Source organism: Mauremys reevesii, linkage group 2 (assembly GCF_016161935.1).
Source record: "Mauremys reevesii isolate NIE-2019 linkage group 2, ASM1616193v1, whole genome shotgun sequence".
NCBI lineage: Eukaryota > Metazoa > Chordata > Testudines > Geoemydidae > Mauremys > Mauremys reevesii.
Window position 1 is genome coordinate 282,847,224 of NC_052624.1, and position 27,903 is coordinate 282,875,126.

Here is a 27,903-nt window from a genome sequence, read left to right on the forward strand (position 1 = left end):
ATAAATTATTTATTTGTAAATATAAATGAGTTCCTATAGCATGAGTGTTACACCTGTGCACATCGGGGTTCTCAACTATATAATCATTTTAATAATACTGGGCCCGATCTTAGGACAAGAACCTGTCAGCCCTCAAAGTGATAACTGGGAATTTCTATTCACAATCTACACATCGGGCTACACCAGGGCCAATGTTCGACTCGCTGGGGCCCAGGTCTGAAACTGAAGCTTGAGCACTGCCCTCCTGGGCTGAAGCCTCTGGGGTGGCAGGGATCTAGCTCTGCCCCACTCCGCCCACCCACCCGGAGCAGTGGGACTCAGGTTTCGTCTCTGCCTACCCTGTCTCCCCCAGCCTGGGGTCATGTAGTAACTTTTGTTGTCAGAAGGGAGTTGCGGTGCAATGAAGTTTGCGAACCGCTGCCTAGCTCATCACTAGATGTCAGGGGAGAGTTCCTTCAGACCGTGCTTACCCGTGGACTCCCCCAGGGCTCATGGGCGGGGGAGATGGACAACATGGAAAACATGTCTGTACGTCTCACTCCGGCTGCTCCCCGATGCAGCTTACTCTGCGCTGCTCCCCTCTCCCTCCCTGACCTTTAAAGGCTAATTACCACCCCCCCACACACACACACACACTCAGTCTTCCCAGCTTTATTACTGCCTCATCCCCTCTGAAATCCGGCTGGGCAGGAAGATCTCTGAGCCACTGCTGGATACCACTTCACTCACAGGGAGTCACAGAACAGTACCCGGGAATTCCCAAAACTCAGCTTAGCAGCCAGTAGACTTTTCAGAGCTGCAGGGCTGGGGCCTATAGTGAATCTGGGAAGCCTGGTGGTTAAGGAGCCAGGAAAACAAGAGTGAGGGAATCCAGGAATCTGGAGAAGGGTTCATCTTGTTTTCCAGAGAAGTCTTGGGGGGAATATAAAGCATTGCTTAAAAGGGTTAATTTGGGTGGGGGTTTTAATTACATGCCCAGCATTAAGTGATTGACTTAGTATTAGAAGTAAGTTTGCAATGAACTGGAACTATTCCCTATTCTGACATGGCTACATACGTGCAGCCGGGTGTTTTGTGGCTATTTGCGCTGCTCTGTGGATCACAGTGATTGAAGCAGATTTTCTTTGCGGCTACAATGGCTAGCAATTTGAGGTCTTTTTTTTTCCAAAGTGCCCAAATGAGTGAGGAACCTAAGGGTAGGTCCATACTTACCCGCCGGGTCGACGCGGAGAGTCCGACTTCTCGGAGTTCAAACTATCGCGTCTAATCTAGATGCGATAGTTCGAACTCCGGACGCGCTCCCGTCGACTCCGGAACTCCACCACCGCGAACGGCGGTGGCGGAGTCGACGGGGGAGCCGCGGACTTCGATCCCGCGGCGTCAGGACGGGTAAGTCAGTCGAACTAAGGTAGTTCGACTTCAGCTACGCTATTCACGTAGCTGAAGTCGCGTACCTTAGTTCGACCCCCCCCCCCCAGTGTAGACCAGGCCTTAGTTGTATTTTCAACAGTGACTTAAGCACTTACGACCAGATTTTCAAAGACACCTAAAGATGCAGCTGGGCACTGAAATCAATGGGAATCTTTGGCACCTCTCTGCATAGCCCTGCTTTGTGAGCAGAGTCATTATTCCGGAATAAAGCCACCTCTAGTTCAGGGCAGAAGTGCCACATGGGGAGCAATTCTGGAACAGCTCTTCTGGTCAGTTTCCCTGGGTAGACAAGGCACTTGGTGTTTAAGTCACTTTTGAAAATAGGACTTAGGCGCCTAAATGAGGTGTTCAGGAAAATTTTACCCATGGTTAAAATGGAAGCTCAGATTTTGGAGCACAGTGCTGCAGAGAGCAGGATGGATTCAGTGGCAAATTCCTTGGCTGCAGAATATACGTGGAGGCCACAACCTTTCCTGACTTATTTCCTTCGAAATACAGTAAGATGCCCATCTTCCTCCTTCTAATAACCTTGTCCTGGTCTGTGAAATCTTCCTTGGATGATCTCCAATCACATGGCAAATACCAATGGATTGAAGCCTCATAACACCCCAGTTCATTGTCCTAGATTTACAGATGGGGAAACTGAGGCACGGAGCAGGGACATGATTGATCCAGTATTACACAGCAAATCTGTGACAGGCCTGGAAATAGAGTCCTGCTGACTCACAAGCATGTGCCTTGGGCTACCAGCAGAGCAGAGAAGAGACACCACCCGGGGCTGGGCTGGAGCACCACAAAAAAAAAAATAAAAAACCAGCACCCACCAGCCACAGCTGTTTGGCAGCTCAGGGAGGGGCTTGTGGGAGGGCAGAGAGTAGCGAGTGGTAGCTGCAATAGCATGGGCAGCTGCTGAACCATGCCAAGTACGTACATACCCATCGGGTTCAGGCCGGTTTGTACGTGGCACAGCTCAGCCCTGCTTCCTCTGCCACTGCATAAGAACAACCTACAGGGTCCAGCTAGCCCAGTATCCTGTCTTCCGACAGTGGCCAGAGCAAGGTGGTGCCCCAGAGGGAATGGACAGAACAGGCAGTCATCGCGTGCTCCATCCCCCGTCGACGCCTCCCAGCTTCTCCCCATGGCTCTGCTGCTATATATACACCCCTGCTAGCTCTCAGGCTAGTGTGACTATGTGTACCCAGCCAAGGAAATCACACCAGTAGCTCATAATGCAGACATAGCCTTCGTCACACATCCATGCTTCAGACACCCATCTATGATACACAGACGCTGAAGCCGTACTGAGCACATCAGCCCTTTTCCTGGCTGCCCCTTTGAGAGCCCACCGGATCCTTTTTCTTATGGCAGCGTTTCCAAGCGGTCAGAAAAGCCAAATACAGCACAGTTTGTTTGGATGGAATAAACAACTGTGAGGGAACGTTCCCTGCAGTAAATAAAAGCGTCACCTCTTCATCTTCTTTTTGAGAAACTAAATGGATTGAGTCCTTCCAAGTGTCTCACTGGCAGGCATTTTTTCTGGCCCTCAAATAATGTTTATGGCTCTTCTTTGCATACCCTCTCCAATTTTTCAACATCCTTTTACAAATGTGGACAGTAGAACTGGATCCAGTATTCCAGTATCAGTTTCTCCAGTGCTGTCTTCGGAGGTAAAATCGCCTCTCCACTCCTTCTCACCGCTCCTTTCTTTACATGTGCAAGGAGTTCATTGCAATTTAAGCACATGCTTTAAGTGCTTTCCCGGATCAGGACCTGTATAAGTACTTTGTACATCATCTGGTCGGATGTATCCATAGGTTACAGCACTGTTCAGTTGATATTTCCAGGTCTTTAAAACCACAGGTTCTGGAAGGTGGCGCTTGGGATCTGAGAGCTGTGGCTCTGGACCCAGCGGGAGAGACAAGAACCATGGCGTGAAAAGTGATAGAGATGATATTTGCTCAGGGGGTCTGAAGTGACGCTTAGAGTATAGGGGGAAGTGTTAGCCCAAAGGAAAGCTTTGCACAGAGTAGGCTTTTGGTGTCTCAGTGGGGCCTGAGCAGGGTCTTCAGGGCATAAAGTCTTCTTTTCCTGGCCCATCACAGTCCGGATCTGAAGATGTAGATGAAGTTAGCCAGGATCCCCATGGAAATCATCGAGGAGCTGGTTTTCATGCTGCTGGCTCCATTCACATTGCACAATAGTTTATCGCAGCAAAACACTTTAGCAGCCGTTTTGCCTTGCTTCATGGTCGTTTTTGGACACTCCGGAGAGCACATCTTGGAGATGCGGTACTCGGATTTGTAACCTTGCCCGGGAAAAGAAAAGAAAGAGAGAAATGGTTGCTGAAAAGTTCCCTTGAGTTCTGACTACATTTAGTACCAAGGAGATAATAGTATCGAAGTGCCTATGCAATAATGACCAACAGGGTGGAATTTCTTTACAATTAATGACCAACTAGGCCCTTAACCCAGTCAGTCTTTATAAGCCAGGAAATGCAGGAACCAGATAATGGTTAGACTCAGGCTTTGGTGTTCATTTTACAGCACTTAGTATTAAAGACCGCTAGGTCGTAGCCTCTAACATGCCCTTTAGATTCCTGACCCAGACAGGCACTATGGTGATAGGGATCATATAAGAACCTAGAGAGACGGAACATCCAAAAAATAGACTAGTCCATAGAGAATCCAGTCCAGATTTTAGATTCAGCCCACTGCGTGCTAGGATGGAAATTTGAGACTTTGGTGAGTGTCCTGTGCACACCCAAGCTGTGCATATATGAGCAACAAATCCAGCGGATCACAGTAATGTGACACAGTAATGCCCTCTGACATGGCATGGCACATTCACTGGTGGGGGGGACAGGAATTCTTCCCCAATATTCCTGTAGGATCATCTAGGGGAAATCCTAATGGGACCAGTGCAGGACTACGGCCATTATGGTGGGCATGGCAAGGCAGGATGGCATGGTACTGCCCACTGATCTGCCGGATGTATGGCATTGCCTGCACTGGCTTCATCCCAATCACTCACCAGACCCCAAACCTTCCAGACCAGCACTGGGCTCTCCCACCCGTTAGCGTGTCTTAGTGAGGTTCTGGGATGATCCCATCCCAAGGAGACTGCCTCTTGGTGGTGTGAAGCTTCCTGCTGCTCGGCAGTTTGCTGTTCAGTGATCATTTATTTATCCTTCCAGAAGATAAGGGGGCAAAAAGCCACAAAAACTTGGAAGAGTGGCCTAAGAGAGGGAGATTAAATAACGCTGTGCTTCATACTACATCAATTCATCCATAGCTCACTTAGACACCATGTTGACTAGAGCCTTAGAAATGCCTTTGATATGGTGGGCCACAGCCTTGACTGGCATAATCTGCAGAGTTCTCTTGACTTCAGTGGAGAAACCCCAAGTTATTCCCGCTCAGCATCTGGTCTGGTAGTTCTAACGCTAGGCAAGTGGTGGGTGGAGAGCTCTGTTTAGGGTACAATAGGCTCACCATGGATGGGATTGAAAGTCAGTGAGACCTGACCTCCTAAGTCACTTAGGTGCTTTTGCAAACCCCATCTTTTCCTGTTACCTTGCCCTCTCCCCGCCCCAGTCAGTCTGTGGAATCTAGTCATTGCCTAGATCATGAGCTCTTTGGGACAGTCCTTTCATGGAATGTCTGTACAGCAATCAGCACAAGTACGCCCCAATCCCTGACCTGGGCCCCTCGACTCCACTACAATACAAATAATGCATTGTAACGATGGATGGTTCCAAAACGTACCAGCGCCTACAACATCCTTGATTGTCACACAATAATTGTCTTCTTTTGCGCACATAGATATCTTCATACAGTACTTGTTAGACGTCTCCCCTTGGCATGTGTAGCACATCAATGAGTGACCTGCAAAAGGAGCACACGACATGGTTTAGAATTTGGTAGGAGCAAATGCTTCATTCTCAGATGATCTAGCTCAATGGTTTTCAACCTTTTTTTCAATTGTGGATCCCTACAATATTTCAAACGGAGGTGCGGACCCTTTTTGAAATCTTAGACATAGTCTGCAGATTCCCAGGGGTCCACAGGCCACAGGTTGAAAACCACTGTTCTGTGGTAACGACAACCGTTCACGAACCCCTTAAACATTGACTGAGGACCCCCAGGGGTTTGTGAACCACAGGTTGAAAACTATTGATCCAGATGACTCTGTTTTCCTTCAGCCTGGGTATGGCTTGTGACAGATTTGGCAAATTCCTGCAATATCCTGAACATACACAGTTTAAGTATTTTTGGAGTCCAGTGTCTTAAAAATGCAAAGTTTATATAGCATAGTGCAGTTGTCTGTAACTTCTCTAGGGCCAGTATGAACCATGGAGAAGTGTTATGAGCTTCAAAGGACTATTTTAAACAATGTGACTAACAAAGTTAAGTTAGGTTCCTAAGAAATACCTAGGGGGAAGTGAACGCAAATTAACCCCTCAGGTTATGCAAAGACTGGGCCCTAACGAAGCTTTGCCCTGAGGAGTGGCCCATGGTCTAGCTGATGTCCCATTCATGATCTCCATAGATCAAAGACCCCAAGTGTATAAATGAATGGCTTACAGATCCATGGGCTAGGGCTAGGGCAGAGGGTTGGAGTGAGGGGGATGAGGGCTCTGGCTGGGGGTGCGGGCTCTGGGGTGGGGCCGGGGATGAGGGGTTTGGGGTGCAGGCTGCCCCGGGGCTGCCCCAGGGAGAGAGGACCCACCCCCACATCCCTCTCTTACCACAGCAGCCAGGGTAGAGGCATTTCTCCTTCTCCTGTGACCTTTTTACTTTAGATGTGGGGACTTTGCTACTGGGATTCATGCCTTTGTCAGCTCCAGACTGGAAGCCAAAGCCAGTGCCAAGTGAGAGAGCTTGTCTGATAAACAGAATATCTCAGCCAGAGAGCAAGCGCCCAGTGCTCTGGGATCTGCACTAGCTGCCTGTTGCCTTCCAGTGACATTTAAAATATTGGGTTTGACCAACAAGGCCCTAAATGGCTGGAGACCTTCCTATCTGAGACCCCCCAGCTCTCTCCCCACTCTGCCATGCCACTGCAGCTGAGCTGGACCAAATTAATATAAGGAGGAGGGGGCTGTAGGCAGAGCATTCTGCATGAGGGCCCCTTTCCTTGGACTCCTCACCCTGCCCAGGTCTGAAATAGCCTGACCTTCGTGGTCTCCTAGGCCCACCTGTCTGCTTGGGCATTGGTGGAGGGCTCAGGAAGTTAGAAGTGGGATTTTGATTTCGGGAAAAGAGTGACGTGGAGTGAGAGCTAATTTGGTGCCTCTGTCTCAATCGCTATTTGTCTTTCCGTGCCTCAGTTTCTCCATGTGTAAAATGGGGATAAAGGTACTAACCACTTTTGTAAAGCCCTTTGACTAGCAGCACTATCTAAGAGCTGGGTATTGCTGGTGTTTATCCTGGTGTCTAGCAAAGGGCTAGGGATGAGAATAACGTCCGAGAAGTCACGTAGCAATACGTGTATGAGCTACAGAAGATGGTCACAGTGCCTGTGGCCAGGGCCATATGAAGGTTATGAGAGGCCTAAGGCTAATGGGAGGGGAGGGCCTAAGTATGACGGTGACAGGCACTAGGACCCGGGAAGCAGCGTCCAGGAGCTGCCTGCCAGCCTCAGCGGAGAAGAGGGAGCCTCTTCCCTCCCTGACAGCTCAGCAGAGCTTCGGAGAAATCAGGGGGCAAAGCCTGCTTTAACTACACCCACGGCTGGCATGGGTTCCTGTGGTAACCGGATTTTTAGTGTCCAGACACCAGTGTTAACCACAGCGCGGGGAGATGCAGCAAGCAGCCAGATGGCTGCGAGCTGAGCTCCCGCTAAGCCGCAGGGGGCTGCTTTGCGCTTCAGCGGGGCTGCGTGAGCAAGCTTGGGCCGCGCCCCCTGCATGACCAGTAGGGCCTAAAAACAGGAGGGCCTAAGGCTATAGCGTTATTAGCCTAATGGTTAATCCGGCCCCGCCTGTGACTAGATATGTGAACTCTTTAGTGGCTTAGGGCACTCTTCACTGGCAGCGTTAAATCGCCACAGCAGGGCTTTAGCATGGCTTGTGCAGTCGCAGCAGAGAGCTGGGAGAGAGCTCTCCGAGCGCTCCAAAAACCCCCACCTCCACAAGGGGCGTAGCTCCCGGCGCTGGTGCACTGTCTACACTGGTGCTTTACAGTGCTGGAACACCCCTAAGCGAGAAAGTTGCAGCGCTGTAAAATGCCAGTGTAGACAAGGCCTTAGTTAAAGGGACATCCTCAACTTTAACATGCATGAAACCTAATAAGGTTCAAAGAATGAGGTAAACGTCCTTCCAGGCCCCTCATACCTATGCAAAGCTGTGGATTACTGTGACCTTTTCCTGTTATGTTCCTTTCACTGCTATGTGACATCCCCACCCCACACACAAACCACAGAGCAAAAGCACGGATGAGGCATGAGCAATGGGGAAAGCCACGGTATAGGAAGTGCTGTCAAACGCCCAAAGTAAACACACAGAAAACACAGGGAGGTGCAGGGCCGTCCTTAGGATTTATGGGGCCCTACACATTATTATTAAACTGGTGCCCCTATACCTGACGGCAGCCTGAGCTCACATCCCAGCGGCAGGTGGGGGGGGGAGGGATGAGGCAGCAAAGGATAACGAGACGCCCGGCCCACCTCACAGCGGCAGAGAGTCACAGTTCCCCACAGAGACCCCCATACCCTCTCCCTCATGCAGAATGGACATGTAGAAGGTACCTAATTAAAAGCACTAAATTTGGGAATAAAAAATGTCAGTCACAGGTTTTATGATATGCCCTGAAGTTTGTCAGACATTTATTTGTAAAAACCTTTTAGTAAGGGCGAGTCAGCTATCCTGCTGAATACAACATTAAATATTATGGAATACATGATGCAGCTCTTCTCTGTTTTACATTTTCTTAATCAGTATTTCTAAGCTCATTTTATATGCTAAATATACTCTTAAACCTTCATAAAGTTATCATTCCAGATTACTACATATTTAACTCACTGAAACAAAGACACTATTTTAAATTAATCAGTGACAGCGGTTTAGTGTGTTCATAACAATGTTCATTGCTTTTAGAAAAAGGGAACACTACTTTACTTTGTGTGATCTCCATAACAATAGACACATTTATGAAATGTCACCAACTTTCAAAAATGTTTCCAAAGATTTTAGGCATAACAAAGGATTTTTATATTTTACTAAGGTACCGATTTTGCTTAAAACTAGTTTATCAGATAGTCAGAAGTAAATAAAGGGAAACTCTTTGTCCAGCTATCTGGAAGGAAAGGGGTGTTGTCTCTTTAAGGGCTCTCTTCAATGGGGGGAGTGGGGGAGAGGGGGTGAAGGGAGAAATGGATGGACAGAAAGGACAGGAAGACTTTGGAAGCAAGTTTTTTTACTATAGTAATTAAAATGTGTATTTTAGATAAAGGGGGTCTTTTGAAGGATTTATTTTAAAAAACATATGCCTGAAGATCCAAGAATGTAAGGCTAAAGATGATTGTGCATCTAAAAATCTATGCAAGGATTTTTTAGAGATTGTGATTTTATAATCTTCACCAACTCACTAATGAAATATTTTTAAAGCAAATTTTAAACTAAGGTCCTGTAGACTGACAATATCTGAATAAATATTACAGTAATGCACAACCGTTTTTGTCAGTAAATTCAGAAACGGACAGTATATACCTGATATTTGGCAAATGCCTGTTAAACGGCTTCATTACCCCTTGAATGGCTCTTTAACAGTTTCAATGTTGTGCTAATAGGTTTGGCTGGCTGGAGGCTTGTTCACTTTTAACTACTAGATCCCCTCCCCAGGAAGACTCAGGGGGCTGCAGCAGCCATCTGTGGGAGCCTGCAGGAAGGGTCAGAACAGGGATAGAAAAGCCAAAGAGGTGGACACTAAGACCCAGTGGTGCCCCAAATGTTCAGGTGCCCTCACAGCTGGTATGCTGCGTATGCCTAAGGATGGCACTGGGGAGGTGACAGTTTTCTCTAATCTCTCTGTTACGCTCCCCCCCTGCCACCCTGCCCTGGTGACCTGAAGCTCATTCAGAGCATCCTGATCTGGTGCATCCTACTGAAAAATCCAGCTGCCTGAATGGACACGCTCAGTGGACTGTTTTGATTTCAGCCACAGCCAAAAATTCTAAGACAGCAAAGGTGTCAGAGTGATGGATCTGCTAAGCAGGAAACTACAACTCCCATCAGTCCCTTCTCCTCCGCACATCCCAGTTCTCCTGGCCGGGTAAGGGGAAGGGTCCTGAGCCAAGAGGTGGCTGGGCTCTGTTTGGAAGTGATGGTTGCATGGCTCCCAGGAGCTGCGAGAAGCTGGATGGAGATGGGATTCCCCAGAACTGGATGCAGACCCCTGTGTGGAATAGGCTGTGAGCACCAGGCCCGTCGGGATTATGAGGGAGCAGCAGTCACTTGCAAGGAGCCAGTGCAGAGCAGGGCCACCCGGAGCATTCAGGGGGCCTGGGGTCCTCGGCGGCGGGGGGCCCCCGCTTCGGCGGTAATTCGGCGGCGGCGGGTCCCGAGGTGGAAGGACCCCCCACCGTGGGTCTTCGGGGCACTTCAGCAGCGGGTCCCGGAACGGAAGGACCTCCTGCTGCGGGTCTTCAGGGCACTTCGGTGGCGGGTCCTGGAGCAGAAGGATCCCCTGCCGCTGAATTGCCGCCAAAGATCCGGAGCGGAAGAAGCTCCGGGGGCCCGGGCCCCGCGAGAGTTTTCCGGGCCCCCCCGAGCGAGTGAAGGACCCCGCTCCAGGGGCCCCGAAAAACTCTCATGGGGGCCCCTGTGGGGCCCAGGGCCTGGGGCAAATTGCCCCACTTCTCTCCCCCCCCTCCCCCCGGGCGGCCCTGGTGCAGAGGGACCCCAAGCAGAGACATTGACTGAGCCTGGCCTGGAAATCTGCAAGCCCCTATTTGCTTGAATAGAGGGTAGACTGGAGAAGACATCCCAGGCACTAGGCCTGCAAAGCCCTCCCTGACTCGACCGGACTGCCCCAGGGACCAAAACATTCACTGCTGTTCTCTCACTTTGAATTGTCACTTTACCTAGGGTGTTTGCAACCTTTTCCTTTCCGTTAGCCATGTGTTTGAGTGGTTACTGCAACCCACCAGGCCTAGCGCCAACCGGGCCTAGCTACCTACAGTGCTTCCTTATGAGTCATGATATCATAAGAACGGCCATATTGGATCAGACAAAGCTCCATCTAGCCCAGTATCCTGTCTTCTGACAGTGGCCAATGCCAGGTGCCCCAGAGGCAATGAACAGAACAGGGAATCATCAAGTGATCCATCCCCCCTCGCCCCATTCCCAGCTTCTGGCAAACAGAGGCTGGGGACACCATCCCTGTCCATCATGGCTAATAGCTATTGATGGGCCTATCCTCCATGAACTTATCTAGTTCCTTTTTGAACCCTGTTAGTGTCTTGGCCTTCACAACATCCTCTGGCAAAGAGTTCCACAGGTTGACTATGCGTTGTGTGAAGGAGTACTTCTTTTTGTTTGTTTTAAACCTGCTGCCTGTTAATTTCATTTGGTGACCCCTAGTTCTTGTGTTATGAGAAGGAGTAAATAACACTTCCTTATTTATTTTCTCCACACCAGTCATGATTTTATAGACTCAATCATATCCCCCCTTAGTCATCTCTTTTCAAAGCTTAAAAGCCCCAATCTTATTAATCTCTTCTCATATGGAAGCTGTTCCATATCCCTCATCATTTTTGTTGCCTTTTTCTGTACCCCAGCAGAAGTTTGCAATGGCAGTGTGGCATTGATGCCATGAAGGCTGTAATAACTCTCTGAAATTAACCATTCCTGAGCTGCTTCCCAGCCTCTGTGTAACCTCTGTCTAACCTAGGAGAATCACTGGGTCTCACCTCTCTCCGCACACAGGGCAGCAGTCAGCAGGGCGACAAGAAAAGCCTTCATCTTTGTTGACTCCTCGCCGCCTGTGTAGGAAGGGCAGATGCTCCAGTGGCAGGTTATATACCTTCCGCAGGCAGCAGTTTTACAGGTTTGCGATGTCTCATAGAACAGGACATCAAGTCAGCCAAGGGGTGTGTAACGTGTGTGGGAGTTTTCCTGGCTGGAGTCTATGTGACATATGTTGGCATCCATGGGGAATTTCCCTGTATCTGACTTTACTCTTGCTGGATTTTGACTGCAGGTGGGTGAAGGCCTCTGGGAATTAATTTTTCCCTCTCTATCCCTCTCCAGTGTCACCTGCCAGCGGGAGCAGCACCACGGATGGATTCCAAGGGCTGAAGGACTCTCACTCGCAGCGCTGGGTTGTTCCCAACAGCACCGTTGTCTAGTCTCGTCTCCCACCTGCTTGTCAGAGTCTGAGGTATTGTGTCTCCCGCCATCCCTTTAGCAAAGGGGTTCTCAAACTGTGGGTCGGGACCCCGTTTTAATGGGGTCACCAGGGCTGGCGTTAGACTTGCTGGGGCCCAGGGCCAAAGCCCAAGCCTGAGCCCCACCTCCAGGGCCGAAGCCCAGCTCCACTGCCCAGGGCTGAAGCTGAAGCTTGAGGATTTCAGCCCTGGGCAGCGGGGCTCAGGCTTCGGCTTCAGCCCTGGGTGATGGAGATCAAGTTACAGGCCCCGCCGCCCGGGGTGGCGGGGTTCAGGTGGGATCAGGGTTTGGTCCCCTCTCCTGGGGTCATGTAGTAATTTGTGTTGTCAGAAGGGTGGTCGCAGTGCAATGACGTCTGAGAACGGATGCCTTTAGCAGACCATTCCATAGAGTCCTGGCGCCCCGTCCTCAGCTGGTATCCACTGACCTAGCTCAGAGCTACACTGATTTACACCAGCTGAGGATCCCCCTGGGAGGAAGATTCGGCCTAAATCTTTCCTTCCTTTACATCTTCCCATTGCCCTTCACTGAATCCTGTGTTCTCCTCCCTGATTTTGGGTGCCTAACTGGAGACACCTGAATGGGGTGTGACTTCAGAGGGTGGGAGCTCCCCACTTTCTGAAACTCAGGCCCTGTTTAAGGTGTCCCAAACTGGGCACCCAAAATCTCTGGTCCCATCTGAAAATCTTGGCCATGTTCTCTCATCCCCACACTACTCAGCTCTTTTAATCCCTCCCCGTAAATCAGTCCTGCAAGCCCCCTATTCACCTGCGTTGCTCTACTCTGTACCCACTGCAGTCTGTCTGCAACTCTCTGTATTGAGTGCCTGGAGATGAACATGATATCAGGAACACAGGAACACGTCGGAATTGCCATGCCAGATCAGGATCCTCCCTCTGACAGCAGGCAGCGGCATCTGTGTCAGAGGAAGGTGAAATAAACTCTTTGATGGGCATTTAGGTAATAACATAACAATAGGAGAGGTTCCTAGTGGTTTGTTTATCCCCTGCAGCATGATGCTTTGTATCCCTTATGATGTTTTAAATCTTATCTCTTTTAACTGGGCTGTCATTAGCCACAAAACTCTCTAATCCTTTTCAGAGCTTGCTAAGCTCTTGGCTGCAGTAATAGCACCTGGCAGGGAGTTCCACAGGTTATTCATGCATCCTGTGAGAAGGAATTTCCTTGTGTCGGTTTTGCTAGGTTAACAGATTCCAGAAGGGGCCATTGTGAGTATCTAGTCTGACACAAGCCATCGAATGGCCCCAAATGTGTCCCCTTTCAATATCAGCGGTTGTCTCCTTGTGCTTGGATTTTGAGCTTGGGATAAAAGGGAACTCCCAATTTACCTTCTCTGCCCCATTCATTGTTTTGTGTACCTCTATCATGTTCCTTTTCGTTTCCCTCTTCTGTGAACTCAACAGTCCTCTAATCATTGTCAAGGCTCCAGTCATTTCTGTTGCCCGTAGAATCATAAGGCCAGAAGAGATCCATCTCATCTGATCTCTTCTGTCACACCTCTGAATTAATTTCTGCTTGGACTAGAGCTTATCTTTATTTTGAGAATTGCCAGTGATGGAAAATCCACCACAACCCTTGGTAAGTTGTTCCAAGGGCTAAGTGCCCTCACTGTTAAAAACGTTCACCTTATTTCAAGTCTGAACTGTCTGGCTTAAACTTCCAGCCATTGGATCTTGTTATACGTTTGCCTGCAGCCCTTCTGTTTCTGCTTCATCTTCAGCGAGACGGGGTGACAGTCCCAGAAGTGGTTACATCAGACGCCGCAGCTCAAAACTACACTAGTTTTTCCTTTATGCTGTAGCCTATCACAAAGCGTGGTCTAACTTGCTCTGAGTCTGTTTCAGGCCTACTGCTTTCCAGATTTCAAACGATATCCGTTTATTTTCCCGGAGAGGAATTAGTTCTCATCAGACATCCCACGTCGCAGTGCAGTGTTGTAACTCTCCGGTGCGCACGCCTCTTCGATTTGTAAACATCTCTAATTTTGTAAAGAGCGTGACTCAGGCACGGAACACTCGGCTTTCTCAACACGTTCAATTTGGGACACTGTAAACAGAGGCAACATGCGTGAGCTGTGTCATGCTGATCTGTCTCAAGGCCTTTGGCACAGAGGCCGGCATGAGGCAGAAGGCAGAGTTCCGACCCGCAGCACATCATCTCTCATGGGGAGTCTAAAATATTCCCCGTCAATATGATGAGTGGGATACGAAAAGGAGGATAGACTGAATTCTTGGTGAGGTTACCGCTCAACTCAGCGCTGGTTATGCTGCAGCTGGAGTACTGTGTAACAGTTTGGACACCAATGTTCAGAAAGGTTGTAGAGAAACTGGAAAGGATCCGGAGGCAAGCAACAAAGATGATCAAAGGGATGGAACACAAGCCAGATGAGCAAAGGCTGAAGGAACAGGGTATGTTTAGTTTGGAAGAGAGGAGATTAAGGTGAGACACGATAGAGCAGAGGTCCCCAAAGTGTGGGGTGGCGGGACCATCGGAGGGTGGCACGGTGAGTCCAAGCCAGCTTCCACGAGGGGCGGGGAGGGAGCGCCACCCAGCCTCTCCCCACCCCGAGCTCTGCTCTGGCCCTGTACCGAGCCGTGCACCTGGCTTCCAACCTTGCGGCTGGTTCCGTCCCCGTGCCGAGGCCCAGCTGGGTGCTCGGCTGCATCTCTGCTCCCGCCCGGGGCCAAGGCTGGGGGTGGTGCAGGGCTGGGAGTGGAGCCACACCTGGCCATAGGCTCAGCTGCCAGCCCCCACCATGGCCTGGTTGCTCTGAGGGGTGGGAGAGCAGGGGCATGGATAGCGGTAAGGCCCTCAAAAGTTTTGGGACCGCTAAGATAGAGGTCTTCAAATACTTGAAAGGTGTACTTCAAATGCTATTAAATAAACACAACTATGACATAGCTGGCATCACAGAGACCTGGTGGGATAATACGCATGACTGGAATATTGGTATAGAAGGATACAGCTTGCTCTGGAAGGACAGGCAGGGAAAAAAGGGAAGAGGTGTTGCCTTATATATTAAAAATGTATACACTTGGACTGAGGTTGAGATGGAAATAGGAGACAGACTTGTTGAAAGTCTCTGGGTAAGGATAAATGGGGTAAAAAAACAAGGGTGATGTCATGGTAGGGGTCTACTACAGATCACCGAACCAGGAAGAAGAGGTGGATGAGGGTTTTTTAAAACAACAAAGAAAATCATCCAAAGCACAGGACTTGGTGGAGATGGGGGACTTCAACTACCCAGACATCTGTTGGGAAAATAACACAGCAGGGCACAGATTATCCAACAAGTTCATGGAATGTATTGGAGACAATTTTTTATTTCAGAAGGTGGAGAAAGCTACTAGGGGAGAGGCTATTCTAGATTTGATTTTGACAAATAGGGAGAAACTGGTTGAGAATTTGAAAGTGGAAGGCAGCTGGGGTGAAAGTGATCATGAAATGATAGAATTCATGATTCTCATAGACTCATAGACTTTAAGGTCAGAAGAGACCATTATCGTTATCTAGTCTGATCTCCTGCACAACGCAAGCCACAGACTCTCTCACCCACCCAAACCCTGTAACAAACCCCTAACCTATATCTGAGTTATTGAAGTCCTTAAATCGTGGTTTAAAGACCTCAAGGTGCAGAGAATCCTCCAGCAAGTGACCCGTGCCCCACGCTGCAGAGGAAGGTGAAAAATGACCAGGGCCTCTGCCAATCTGCCCTGGAGGAAAATTCCTTCTTGACCCCAAATATGGCGATCAGTTAAACCCTGAACATGTGGGCAAGACTCTCCAGCCAGACACCCAAGAAAGAATTCTCTGTAGTAACTCAGATCCCACCACATCTAACATCCCATCACAGGCCATTGGGCATATTTACCGCTAATAGTCAAAGATCAATTAATTGCCAAAATTAGGCTATCCCATCATATCATCCCCTCCATAAACTTACCAAGCTTTGTCTTGAAGCCAGATATGTCTTTGCCTCCATTGCTCCACCTGGAAGGCTGTTCCAGAACTTCACTCCTCTGATGGTTAGAAACCTTCATCTAATTTCAAGTCTAAACTTCCTGATGGCCAGTTTATATCAATTTGTTCTTGTGGCCACATTGGTACTGAGCTTTAATTTCTCTCCCTCCCTGGTATTTATCCCTCTGATATATTTATAGAGAGCAATCATATATCCCCTCAGCCTTCTTTTAGTTAGGCTAAACAAGCCAAGCTCTTTGAGTCTCCTTTCATAAGACAGGTTTTCCATTTCTCGGATCATCCCTAGTAGCCCTTCTCTGTACTTGTTCCCGCTTGAATTCATCCTTCTTAAACATGGGAGACCAGAACTGCACACAATATTCCAGATGAGGTCTCACCAGTGCCTTGTATAATGGTACTAACACCTCCTTATCTCTACTGGAAACACCTCGCCTGATACATCCCAAGACTGCATTAGCTTTTTTCACAGCCATATCACATTGGCGGCTCATAGTCATCCTGTGATCAACCAATACTCCGAGATCCTTCTCTTCCTCTGTTACATCCAAGTGATGCGTCCCCAGTTTATAACAAAAATTCTTGTTATTAATCCCTAAATGTATGACCTTTCACTTTGCACTATTAAATTTCATCCTATTACTATTACTCCAGTTTACAAGGTCATCCGTATCTTCCTGTAGGATAATCCCAGTCCCTTTATGTATTGACAATACCTCCCAGCTTTGTGTCATCCACAAACTTTATTAGCACATTCCCACTTTTTGTACCAACATCAGTAATAAAGAGATTAAATAAGATTGGTTCCAAAACTGATCCCTGAGGAACTCCACTAGTAACCTGCTATCAGCCTGACAGTTCACCTTTTAGTACGACCCGTTGTAGTCTCCCCTTTAACCAGTTCCTTATCCACCTTTCAATTTTCATATTGATCCCCATCTTTTCCAGTTTAGCTAATAATTCCCCATGTGGAACCGTATCAAATGCCTTACTGAAATCGAGGTAAATTTGATCCACTGTGTTTCCTTTATCTAAAAAATCTGTTACCTTCTCAAAGAAGGAGATCAGGTTGGTTTGGCACGATCTACCTTTTGTAAAACCATGTTGTATTCTGTTGGTTTCTTTCTTGGGCTTGTCTTGCAGCAGGAGGCTTCTGGGTACACGTCTGGCTCTGTTGATTTGTTTCCTTATTTCCTCGTGCAGGTATCGTAGTTTTGAGACTTCTTGGTGAAGATCTTGTAGGTGTTGGTCTCTGTCTGAGGGGTTGGAGCAAATGCTGTTATTCCTCAGCGCTTGGCTGTAGACGATGGTTCGTGTGGTGTGACCAGGATGGAAGCTGGAGGCATGAAGGCAGGTATAGCTGTGGCATCATCAGAGATACTGTCCCTGACAGCTTGTATTCCATCTGTGTGTGGGATGTTTGTGTAGAGACCCTCCACATCCATGGTGGCTAGGATGGTGTTTTCTGGAAGATCACCAATGCACAACTGGTTCCTGAGCTCTGTGACTTTATCCTCACACACAATTATTTCAAATTTGGTGACAATATATATCTCCAGACCAGTGGCACTGCTATGGGCACCCGGATGGCCCCACAATATGCCAATATTTTTATGGCTGACCTGGAACAACGTTTCCTCAGCTCCTGTCCACTCATGCCCCTTCTCTACCTACGCTACATTGATGACATCTTCATCATCTGGACCCATGGGAAGGAGACTCTGGAAGAATTCCACCACGATTTCAACAGCTTCCACCCCACCATCAACCTCAACCTGGACAAATCTACACGGGAGGTCCACTTCTTAGACACTAAAGTACAAATAAGCGACGGTCACGTTAACACCACCCTATACCGAACCCACCGACTGCTATGCCTACCTTCATGCCTCCAGCTTCCATCCCAGACACACCACACGATCCATTGTCTACAGCCAAGCACTGAGATATAACCGCATTTGCTCCAACCCCTCAGACAGAGATCAACACCTACAAGATCTCCACCAAGCATTCTCAAAACTATGATACCCGCACGAGGAAATAAGGAAACAGATCAACAGAGCCAGATGTGTACGCAGAAACCTCCTACTGCAAGACAAGCCCAGGAAAGAAACCAACAGGACTCCACTGGCCATCACATACAGTCCCCAGCTAAAACCCCTCCAACGCATCATCAGTGATTTACAATCCATCCTGGACAATGATCCCTCACTTTCACAGGCCTTGGGACGCAGGCCAGTCCTCGCCCACAGACAACCCACCAACCTTAAGCATATTTTCACCAGTAACCACACACTGCACCATAGTAACTCTAACTCAAGAACCAATCCATGCAACAATCCTCAAGGCCAACTCTGCCCACATATCTACACCAGCGACACCATCACAGGACCTAACCAGATCAGCCACACCATCACCAGTTCATTCACCTGCATGTCCACCAATGTAATATACGCCATCATATGCCAGCAATGCCCCTCTGCTATGTACATCAGCCAAACTGGACAATCTCTACGTAAAAGGATAAAGGGACACAAGTCAGATATTAGGAATGGCAATATATAAAAATCTGTAGGAGAACACTTCAGCCTCCCTGGCCACACAATAGCAGATTTAAAGGTAGCCATCCTACAGCAAAAAACTTCAGGACCAGACTCCAAAGAGAAACTGCTGAACTTTAGTTCATTTGCAAATTTGACACCATCAGCTCAGGATTAAACAAAGACTGTTAATGGCTAGCCAACTACAAAAGCAGTTTCTCCTCCCTCGGTGGTCACACCTCAACTGCTAGAAGAGAGCCCCATCCTCCCTGATTGAACTAACTTCGTTATCACTAGACTGATTCTTGCCTGCATATTTATACCTGGAAATTTCCACCACATGCATCTGATGACGTGGGTATTCACCCACAAAAGCTTATGCTCCAATATATCTGTTAGTCTATAACAGGACTCTTTGTTGCTTTTTACAGACTAACATGGCTACACCTCTGATACTTAACAGGCCTATAGTTACCCGGATCACTTTTTTTTCCTTTCTTAAAAATAGGAACTATGTGAGCAATTCTTCAGTCATCTGAACAACCCCTGAGTTTACAGATTCATTAAAAATTCTTGCTAATGGGCTTGCAATTTCATGTGCCAGTTCCTTTAATAGTCTTGGATGAAGATTATCTGGGCCCCCCAATTTAGTCCCATTAAGCTGTTCGAGTTTGGTTGCTACCTTGGATGTGGTAATATCTACCTCCATATCCTCATTCCCATTTGTCATCCTACCATTATCCCTAAGCTCCTCATTAGCCTCATTAAAGACTGAGGCAAAGTATTTGTTTAGATATTGGGCCATGCCTAAATTATCCTTAACTTCCACTCCATCCCCAGTGTTTAGCGGTCCCACTTCTTCTTTCTTTCTTTTCTTTTTATTTATATGGCTATAGAACCTTTTACTATTGGTTTTAATTTTCTTTGCAAGGTCCAACTCTACATGGCTTTTGGCCTTTCTCACTTTATCTCTATATGTTCTGACCTCAATAAGGTAGCTTTCCTTGATGATCCCTCCCATCTTCCACTCCTTGTAGGCTTTCTGCTTTTTCTTAATCGCCTCTCTGAGATGCTTGTTCATCCAGCTTGGTCTACAACTGCTGCCTATGAGTTTTTTCCCCCTTTCTTGGTATGCAGGCTTCTGATAGTTTCTGCAACCTTGACTTGAAGTAAATCTAAGCCCCCTTCGCCTTTAGATCCACAAGTTCTTCAGTCTAATCCACTTCCCTAACTAATTTCCTTAATTTTTTAAAGTTAGCCCTTTTGAAATAAAAAACCCTAGTCACAGATCTATTTTTGTTTATCCTTCCATTTAGTTTGAACTGAATTAGCTCATGATCACTCGAACCAAGGTTGTCCCCTACAACCATTTCTTCTATGAGGTCCTCACTACTCACCAAAACCAAATCTAAAATGGCATCCCCTCTTGTTGGTTCAGCAACTACTTGGTGAAGGAATCCATCAGCTATCGCATCCAGGAAAATCTGAGCCCTATTATTATTACTAGCACTTGTCCTCCAGTCTATATCTGGGAAGTTAAAGTCTCCCATGATCACCCAATTCCCAACCTGATAGCTTTCTTTGACAGGGGAACAAGCCTTGTAGATAGCGGGGAAGCAGTAGACGTGGTAAATCTTGACTTTAGTAAAGCTTTTGATACTGAGTCACATGAGCTTCTCATAAACAAACTAGGGAAATACAACCTAGATGCAGCTACTATAAGATGGGTGCAAAACTGGTTGGAAAACTGTTCTCAGAGAGTAGTTATCAGTGGTTCACAGTCATGCTGGAAGGGCATAATGAGTGGGATCCCACAGGGATCAGTTCTGGGTCCAGTTCTGTTCAATATCTTCATCAGTGATTTAGATAATGGCACAGAGAGTAAACTTATAAAGTTTGCAGATGATACTAAGCTGGGAGGGGTTGCCAGTGCTTCGGAGGGTAGGATTATAATTCAAAATGATATAGACAGACTGGAGAAATGGTCTGAAGTAAGTAGGATGAAATTCAATAGGGACAAATGCAAAGTAGTCCACTTAGAAAGGAACAATCAGTTGCACACATACAAAATGGGAAATGACTGCCTAGGAAGGAGCACTGCGGAAAGGGATCTGGGGGTCATAGTGGACCACAAGCTGTTGCAAATAAAGCGAACTTCCTTTTGGGATGTATTAGCAGGAGTGTTATAAGCAAGACATGAGAAGTCATTCCTCCGTGCTACTCTGCACTGATTAGACCTCAGCTGGAGCAGTGTCCAGTTCTGGGCACCACATTTCAGGAAGGATGTGGATAAATTGGAGAGAGTCCAGAGAAGAGCAACAAAAATGATTAAAGGTCTAGAAAACATGACCTATGAGGGAAGATTGAAAAAAATGGGTTTGTTTAGTCTGGAAAAAAGAAGACTGAGAGGAGACATAATAACAGTTTTTAAGTATGTAAAATGTTGTTATAAGGAGAATTTTTTTTCTTAACCTCTGAAGACAGGACAAGGAGCTATGGGCTTAAATTGCAGCAAGGGAGGTTTAGGTTGGACATTAGGAAACACTTCCTAATTGTCAGAGTAGTTAAGCACTGGAGTAAATTGCCTAGGGAAGTTGTGGAATCTCCATCATTGGCAATGTTTAAGAGCAGATTGAACAAACACCTGTCAGGGATGGTCTAGATAATACTTAGTCCTGCCCTGAGTGCAGGGGACTGGACTAGATGACCTCTTGAGGTCCCTTCCAGTTCTATGATTCTATAAATACCGCAGTACGTGTGGTATTATATACTATATAATATATACTTCAGATACATTAAAAAGATGGAGAAAAGTTGTTCTCTTCTGCCACAGAAGGCAGGACAAGAGGCAATGGGTTCAAACTACAGCATGGCAGATTTAGATGAAATCTCAGGAAAAACTTCCTAACTGTAAGAACAGTAAGCGAACGGAACAGACTGCTCCTGGAAGCTCCTTCACTGGAGGTTTTCAAAAGGAGGCTGGAGCCATCTGTCTTGGATGGTTTAGACACAACAAATCCTGCATCTTGGCAGGGGTTAGACTAGCTGACCCTTGTGATCCCTTCTAACCCTATGAGTCTATGATTCTAGGTTGCACAATGATGTCACATCAGTTGGTTTTTGAGCAGTGGTGCTCATGGCTCGGTTCAGTCCCATCCAGGATGCGTCAGTGTTTCCAGGGGCATTTTGGACCACTCAGGCCCCTGTAGGACCCTGACACAGCTGCATTGTCTCCTGCTGTGTCATTGGTTCTTTGGCTGTTGATTTGACCTTGGTCAAATTTGCAGATGACGTAAACTGAGAGGAAGCGGGAGCAAAGTCTCAAGGGGAAAACCTCCCAGTGATCCAGAGAGGTAACAGCAATGGGAACGGCAGCATTGCCTGATTTAGGGAGATTAATAATATTGTTTAGGTAATATGGGTTATAGGCTCACCGGTTAATCTGATCAGAAAATAATAAGGTTCTTGTCCCGGAATCAGGCTACACAGAATTTGCAGGAACCCTCGGGATGTGTGACAAGGAAACTCACACTGAGAACAAAATGTAGCCTAAAAGCCTTTTATTGAGATAAATGGAAAAGTAATGGAATAGTAATCAAATAATAATCAAATAATCAATGAATTGCAAAAGCACCATCTGCTCAAGAAACTCCCTGAGAAAGCACAGGAACAGATCTGTACAGACACATGCCTAGAACCCCGACCAGGTGTATTCTATTTGCTACCCAAGATCCATAAACCTGGAAATCCTGGACGCCCCATCATCTCAAGCATTGGCACCTTAACAGCAGGATTGTCTGGCTATGTGGACTCTCTCCTCAGGCCCTATGCTACCAGCACTCCCAGCTATCTTCGAGACACCACTGACTTCCTGAGGAAACTACAATCCATCAGTGATCTTCCAGAAAACACCATCCTGGCCACTATGGATGTGGAAGCCCTCTACACCAACATTCCACACAAAGATGGACTACAAACCATCAGGAATAGTATCCCCAATAATATCACGGCTAACCTGGTGGCTAAACTTTGTGACTTTGTTCTCACCCACAACTATTTCACATTTGTGGACAATATATACCTTCAAGCAGCGGCACTGCTATGGGTACCCGCATGGCCCCACAGTATGCCAACATCTTTATGGCTGACTTAGAACAACACTTCCTTAGCTCTTGTCCCCTAACGCCCCTACTCTACTTGTGCTACATCAATGACATCTTCATCATCTGTACTCATGGAAAAGAAGCCCTCGAGGAATTCCACCGTGATTTTAACAATTTCCATCCCACCATCAATCTCAGCCTAGACCAATCCATACAAGCGGACCATTTCCTAGATACTACGGTGCTAATAAGCGATGGTCACATAAACACCACCCTATACCGGAAACCCACTGACCGCTATACTTACCTACATGCCTCCAGCTTCCATCCAGGACACACCACACAATCCATTGTCTACAGCCAAGCTCTAAGATACAACCGTATTTGCTCCAATCCCTCAGACAGAGATAAACACCTACTAGATCTCTATCAAGCATTCTTAAATCTACAATACCCACCAGCTGAAGTGAAAAAACAGATTGACAGAACCAGAAGAGTACCCAGAAGCCACCTACTACAGGACAGGCCCAACAAAAAAAATAACAGAACACCACTAGCCATCACCTACAGCCCCCAACTAAAACCTCTCCAGCGCATCATCAAAGATCTACAACCTATCCTGAAAGATGATCCCTCACTCTCACAGATCTTGGGAGACAGGCCAGTCCTCGCTTACAGACAGCCTCCCAACCTGAAGCAAATACTCACCAGCAACCGCACACCATACAACAGAAACACTAACCCAGGAACCTATCCTTGCAACAAAGCCTGTTGCCAACTCTGTCCACCTATCTATTCAAGTGACACCATCTTAAGACCTAATCACATCAGCCACGCGATCAGGGGCTCATTCACCTGCACATCTACCAATGTGATATATGCCATCATGTGCCAGCAATGCCCCTCTGCCATGTACATTGGCCAAACCAGACAGTCTCTACGCAAAAGAATAAATGGACACAAATCTGACATCAGAAATCATAACATTCAAAAACCAGTGGGAGAACACTTCAGCCTCTCTAACCACTCAGTGACAGACTTGAAGGTGGCAATTTTGCAACAAAATAACTTCAGAAACAGACTCCGAAGAGAGACTGCTGAACTCGAATTAATATGCAAATTAGATACAATTAACTTAGGCTTAAACAGAGACTGGGAATGGTTGGGTCATTACAATAATTGAATCTATTTCCCTATGTTAAGTTCTCCTCACACCTTCTATGGGTCATCTCAATTATCACTTCAAAGGTTTTCCTGCTGACGATAGCTCATCCCAATTGATTGGACTCTTCCAGTTGGTATGCGTACTTCCACCTTTTCATGTTCTCTGTATGTATAAATATCTCCTGTCTGCGCGTTCCATTCTATACAGCCAAAGAAGTGGGCTGTAGCCCATGAAAGCTTATGCTGAAATAAATTTGTTAGTCTCTAAGGTGCCACAAGTACTCCTGTTCTTATTGTTTTCACAGTACATGTGGTATTATATCCAAAAAATGGTTCTCGATTAATATACTCCCAGCTTTACTTGATAACCTGGTGGTAAGAGACAAAGGACTGTGCAGCATTATTCATGTATTTATGGTTTACTATGCATGCTCTGGTTTATGTCTATGTGGTATCTTTTATTATTTACCTGGGTAACGGTACTGTTAAAAATTTGTTAAAATCGCCATCTTGAATGGTGTCTAATAGTTGTTTGCCAGTCATTTTGCTAACCCTAACCCTAACCCTAACCCCCACATTGATACATTGTAGCAGGACCTTCTTTAGAGGTTTTTAAGGTCAGGCTTGACAAAGCCCTGGCTGGGATGATTTAGTTGGGTTTGGTCCTGCTTTGAGCAGGGGTTGACCCTGAGATTCTATGATTCTATGATTCTATGACCAGCCTTGCCTCTGGCATGCCAAGAGAGTTCGATGGTCCAGGTTCCTCAAGCCTTGCGTGGGAGGTGAAGAACTTAGAAGAAGCTAGAGCTAAAAGCTATAGAAAGGCTACAGAAGCTAACTTAGAGTTTACCTAAAACTAACAATTAAGGACTAACAGCAAACTAGCAATGGACAAGTAGGACCTGAGCAGTATGTGCCCTCCTTCCATGTCCAAACTTAACTTCCTCACCCACAAAAATGTCAGGGTACACTCAGGGTACACTTACTCTATAGGCTGACATCTTCGTGACTATTAATGACATTTTCCTAACTACTAGTGACCAACAGCTCATCCTCACCTCTGGTATTTCTGTCCCAACCGGTTGTTTCCATGTTCTTTGTGGTGTACCTGTTAAGTCTGAAAAAGTCTGAACGTGGGTGGCCTTGCCTACCAACTTGCTTTAACTTTTCCACTTATCTGTGTTAAAGGTCACAAACATATGTGCTGCATGCTGCAGCACATCATCACCTATCTAGGGTAAAGGTCTCGAACATGTGTATGCTAACTTGCCTTAGCTTAACATACAGGATGTGGCCTGTAGGTTCCTTGCGTTACAGCTAAAATACTCTAATACAAATTTATAAACCTCTTATATTAACAAATAACAAACCTATAATACAACAAACGATCAAACACAGAGGAAAATATATATGTGCAAGCAAGCAGGCTAGCCCTATAGGCTACAGCAGACTGTGAAGGGACCTTCCGTATCAACAGATAAACAATTGGAAAAGATACAGAAAAGGGCAACAAAAATGATGAGGGATATGGAACAGCTTCTATATGAGGAGAGATTAATAAGACTGGAACTATTCAGCTTGGGAAGGAGGCGACTAAGGGGGGATATGATTGAGGTCTATAAAATCATGACTGGTGTGGAGAAAGTGAACAGGGAAACATTATTTACTCTTTCTCCTAACACGAGAACCAGGGGTCACAAAATGAAATTAATAGGCAGCAAGTTTAAAACAAACAAAAAGAAGTATTTCTTCACACAATGCACAGTCAACCTGTGGAACTCCTTGCCAGAGGATGTTGTGAAGGCCAAGACTATAACAGGGTTCAAAAAAGAACTAGATAGGTTCATGGAGGACAGGTCCATCAATGGCTATTAACCAGGATGGGCAGGGATGGTGTTCCTAGCCTCTGTTTGCCAGAAGCTGGGAATGGGCGACAGGGAATGGATCACTTGATGATTCCCTGTTCTGTTCATTCCCTCTGGGGCACCTGGCATTGGCTACTGTCACAAGACAGGATACTGTGCTAGATGGACCACTGGTCTGATACAGTATGGCTGTTCTTATGAATGCAGGGAGAGGCATGTGGGTAGCACCCGGGATATCTCAGGGAAGGTCTAGCTCAGGCATGTCAGTTTAGACATCACTGTAGACTATGATCTCTGCAGGCCAGGAACTGTCTCTCTGTGTTATGTTTGTGCGCTATATCCAGTACAATGGTGTCTTGGTCCTTGATGGGGCTCCTTGGCATTGCTGCAATACAAACAATAATTAATCATTTGTCTTCTTTGATCTTCATAATACTGCCCCCCCTCCTGTTGGGATGGTGCCGAATTAGTGTGGCTGTACTGAATTAATGATGAGAACATGGCTTGACATGACTGAACTGCCAAAGAGGATTCTGGGAGCAGAATCCTTCTCTTAGCATCAGGCAGATGCCAGAGGTGAAACTGACTGGCTGCATGATCTTTGAGTCAGCAAATATGTCCACTTGAAAGCAAACAACATGTGTAGAACATCCAGAGTGGAGCATGGGCTGACCAGGGCATCTCTTCTCTGTTGAAGGCCATCACGCAGGGGGCTGAAGTGAATGATTGATAAGGGAATGAATGTGGGGTAATGTTCAGTTGACACCACTCTGCAGTGTCCTGCTAAAATATTAAGTAAAAATCAGTAGCCACACACCCACTGGGCATGCTTTTAAGACATAGCAAAGAATCCTGTGGCACCTTATAGACTAACAGACGTTTTGCAGCATGAGCTTTCGTGGGTGAATACCCACTTCTTCCTTCTTGGATGCAAGAGTGGGTATTTCAAAAGCTCATCTGCCAAATGTTCTGTTAGTCTATAAGGTGCCACAGCTTGCTTGCTCAGACAGACAACCAGACTAACACGGCTACCCCTCTGATACTTTTAAGACATGTGACTCCTTTGAGGAAAAATCAAGCAGATTAAATTACTGTTGGGGATTCCTTAATTAACGCTTAAAGAAGCAATGCTGCTAAACAGAGTAGCCACAGCTCTGCTCTGTGGGCTCGAGTAGGGTTGTGAACCAGGGGGGTTTCCAGGCAGCCAAGGCCTTGCCTCGAGGGAATCCGAGACAGACCAGAGGGCTGAAGAGACCAGACCTGAAGAGAAGAAGTCATCCATAGAAGCGGTAACCACCTTCTCCGTTTGCCGAGCAGGAACGGTGTGAGGCTAGCAGAGGGCCTGTTCGTGTGTGTCTGTGACAGAGAGGCTCACTAAGAGGAATGTATCGCTCCTAATGTCTAACACAGGAGTTATGTGCTTAATGGAACCCTTTACCACATGTGTGATTCCTTCTCAAATAAACTGTTGTGTATGCAAGACAATTATTGTGGATCTTTTTCACTGGTATGACAGTAATCTGCTCCGCTGGGAGCCATTAAAATCCATTCAGGGGTAGTAGCCCCCTGGCACTGACACCTCCTGGCTGATGTTGTCCCGTAGCCAGGAGCTCTGCTTTGGGTTCTCTCCCGTGGGGCCTGGCCAGTGGCTGGCTGGGGCCTGATATGATTTGTATTTATTGTATTTAGAAACTGCATGTCAATGGCTTCCTGGGACTCTCTGTGAGACCCTCCCCTGAATCCAGTGAGCCAGGCCCACTGCCATGCCCTGGCCCACACCCAGCAGGGGTCACTCTCCCAGTCACTGTGGGACCAACAATAAGGGCAGAGAAACTGTCTCTCCAGCTCCGTTCCTGTCCCCGTGGTGCCTAGCCAGGGATGGCTGCCAACAGGAAGGGAGATGGGGTGAGATGGGGACTCAAGGGGGAAATAGACTGGGGATCCCCTTTTGTCCCTGTTGTCCTTTCTGCCCCCTTGCGTTATTGTGTGCCCTCAGCCTCTGCCCCTTTGCACGGGTTCCCTTGTGTACTTGTGAAAGGGGTGCGGGAGCTGACAGGTCGCTCTGCATTTGCAGTCTGGGGCGCTCTGTGCACCTGCCTAAAGCTCCGAGCACAGAGACCATCTCCTCCAGTCCCGAAGCATATCCAGGCAAGGGCTGTCGCAGCGTGACACACACTCTGTCTTTAACAGCTCCCACAACTCAGGGTGGTCCCTAACATAGAATCATAGGACTGGAAGGGACCTCGAGAGGTCATCTCATCCAGTCCCCTGCACTCCTGGCACGACTAAGTATTATCTAGACCATCCCTGACAGGTGTTTGTCTAACCTTCTCTTAAAAATTTCCAACAATGGAGATTTCACAACCTCCCCAGGCAATTTATTCCAGTGCTTAACCACCCTGACAGGAAGTTTT

At 47.1% G+C, this 27,903-nt stretch overlaps 2 long non-coding RNA genes across 2 annotated transcripts in view; one reads left to right on the plus strand and one right to left on the minus strand.

Moving 5' to 3' along the window:
• Positions 1–27,903, plus strand: part of LOC120398892 — a 40,971-nt gene that overhangs the window by 404 nt on the left and 12,664 nt on the right. Inside the window, exon 2 of the long non-coding RNA XR_005594775.1 lies at positions 11,681–11,810. This is a non-coding gene — a long non-coding RNA (uncharacterized LOC120398892). The remainder of the gene's footprint in view (positions 1–11,680; positions 11,811–27,903) is intronic.
• On the minus strand, positions 3,378–9,262 carry LOC120398893. Its single transcript, XR_005594776.1, has 3 exons — positions 9,140–9,262; positions 5,196–5,315; positions 3,378–3,736 (listed from the first exon to the last, which is right to left on the minus strand). It is a non-coding gene; the product is annotated as an uncharacterized LOC120398893 (long non-coding RNA).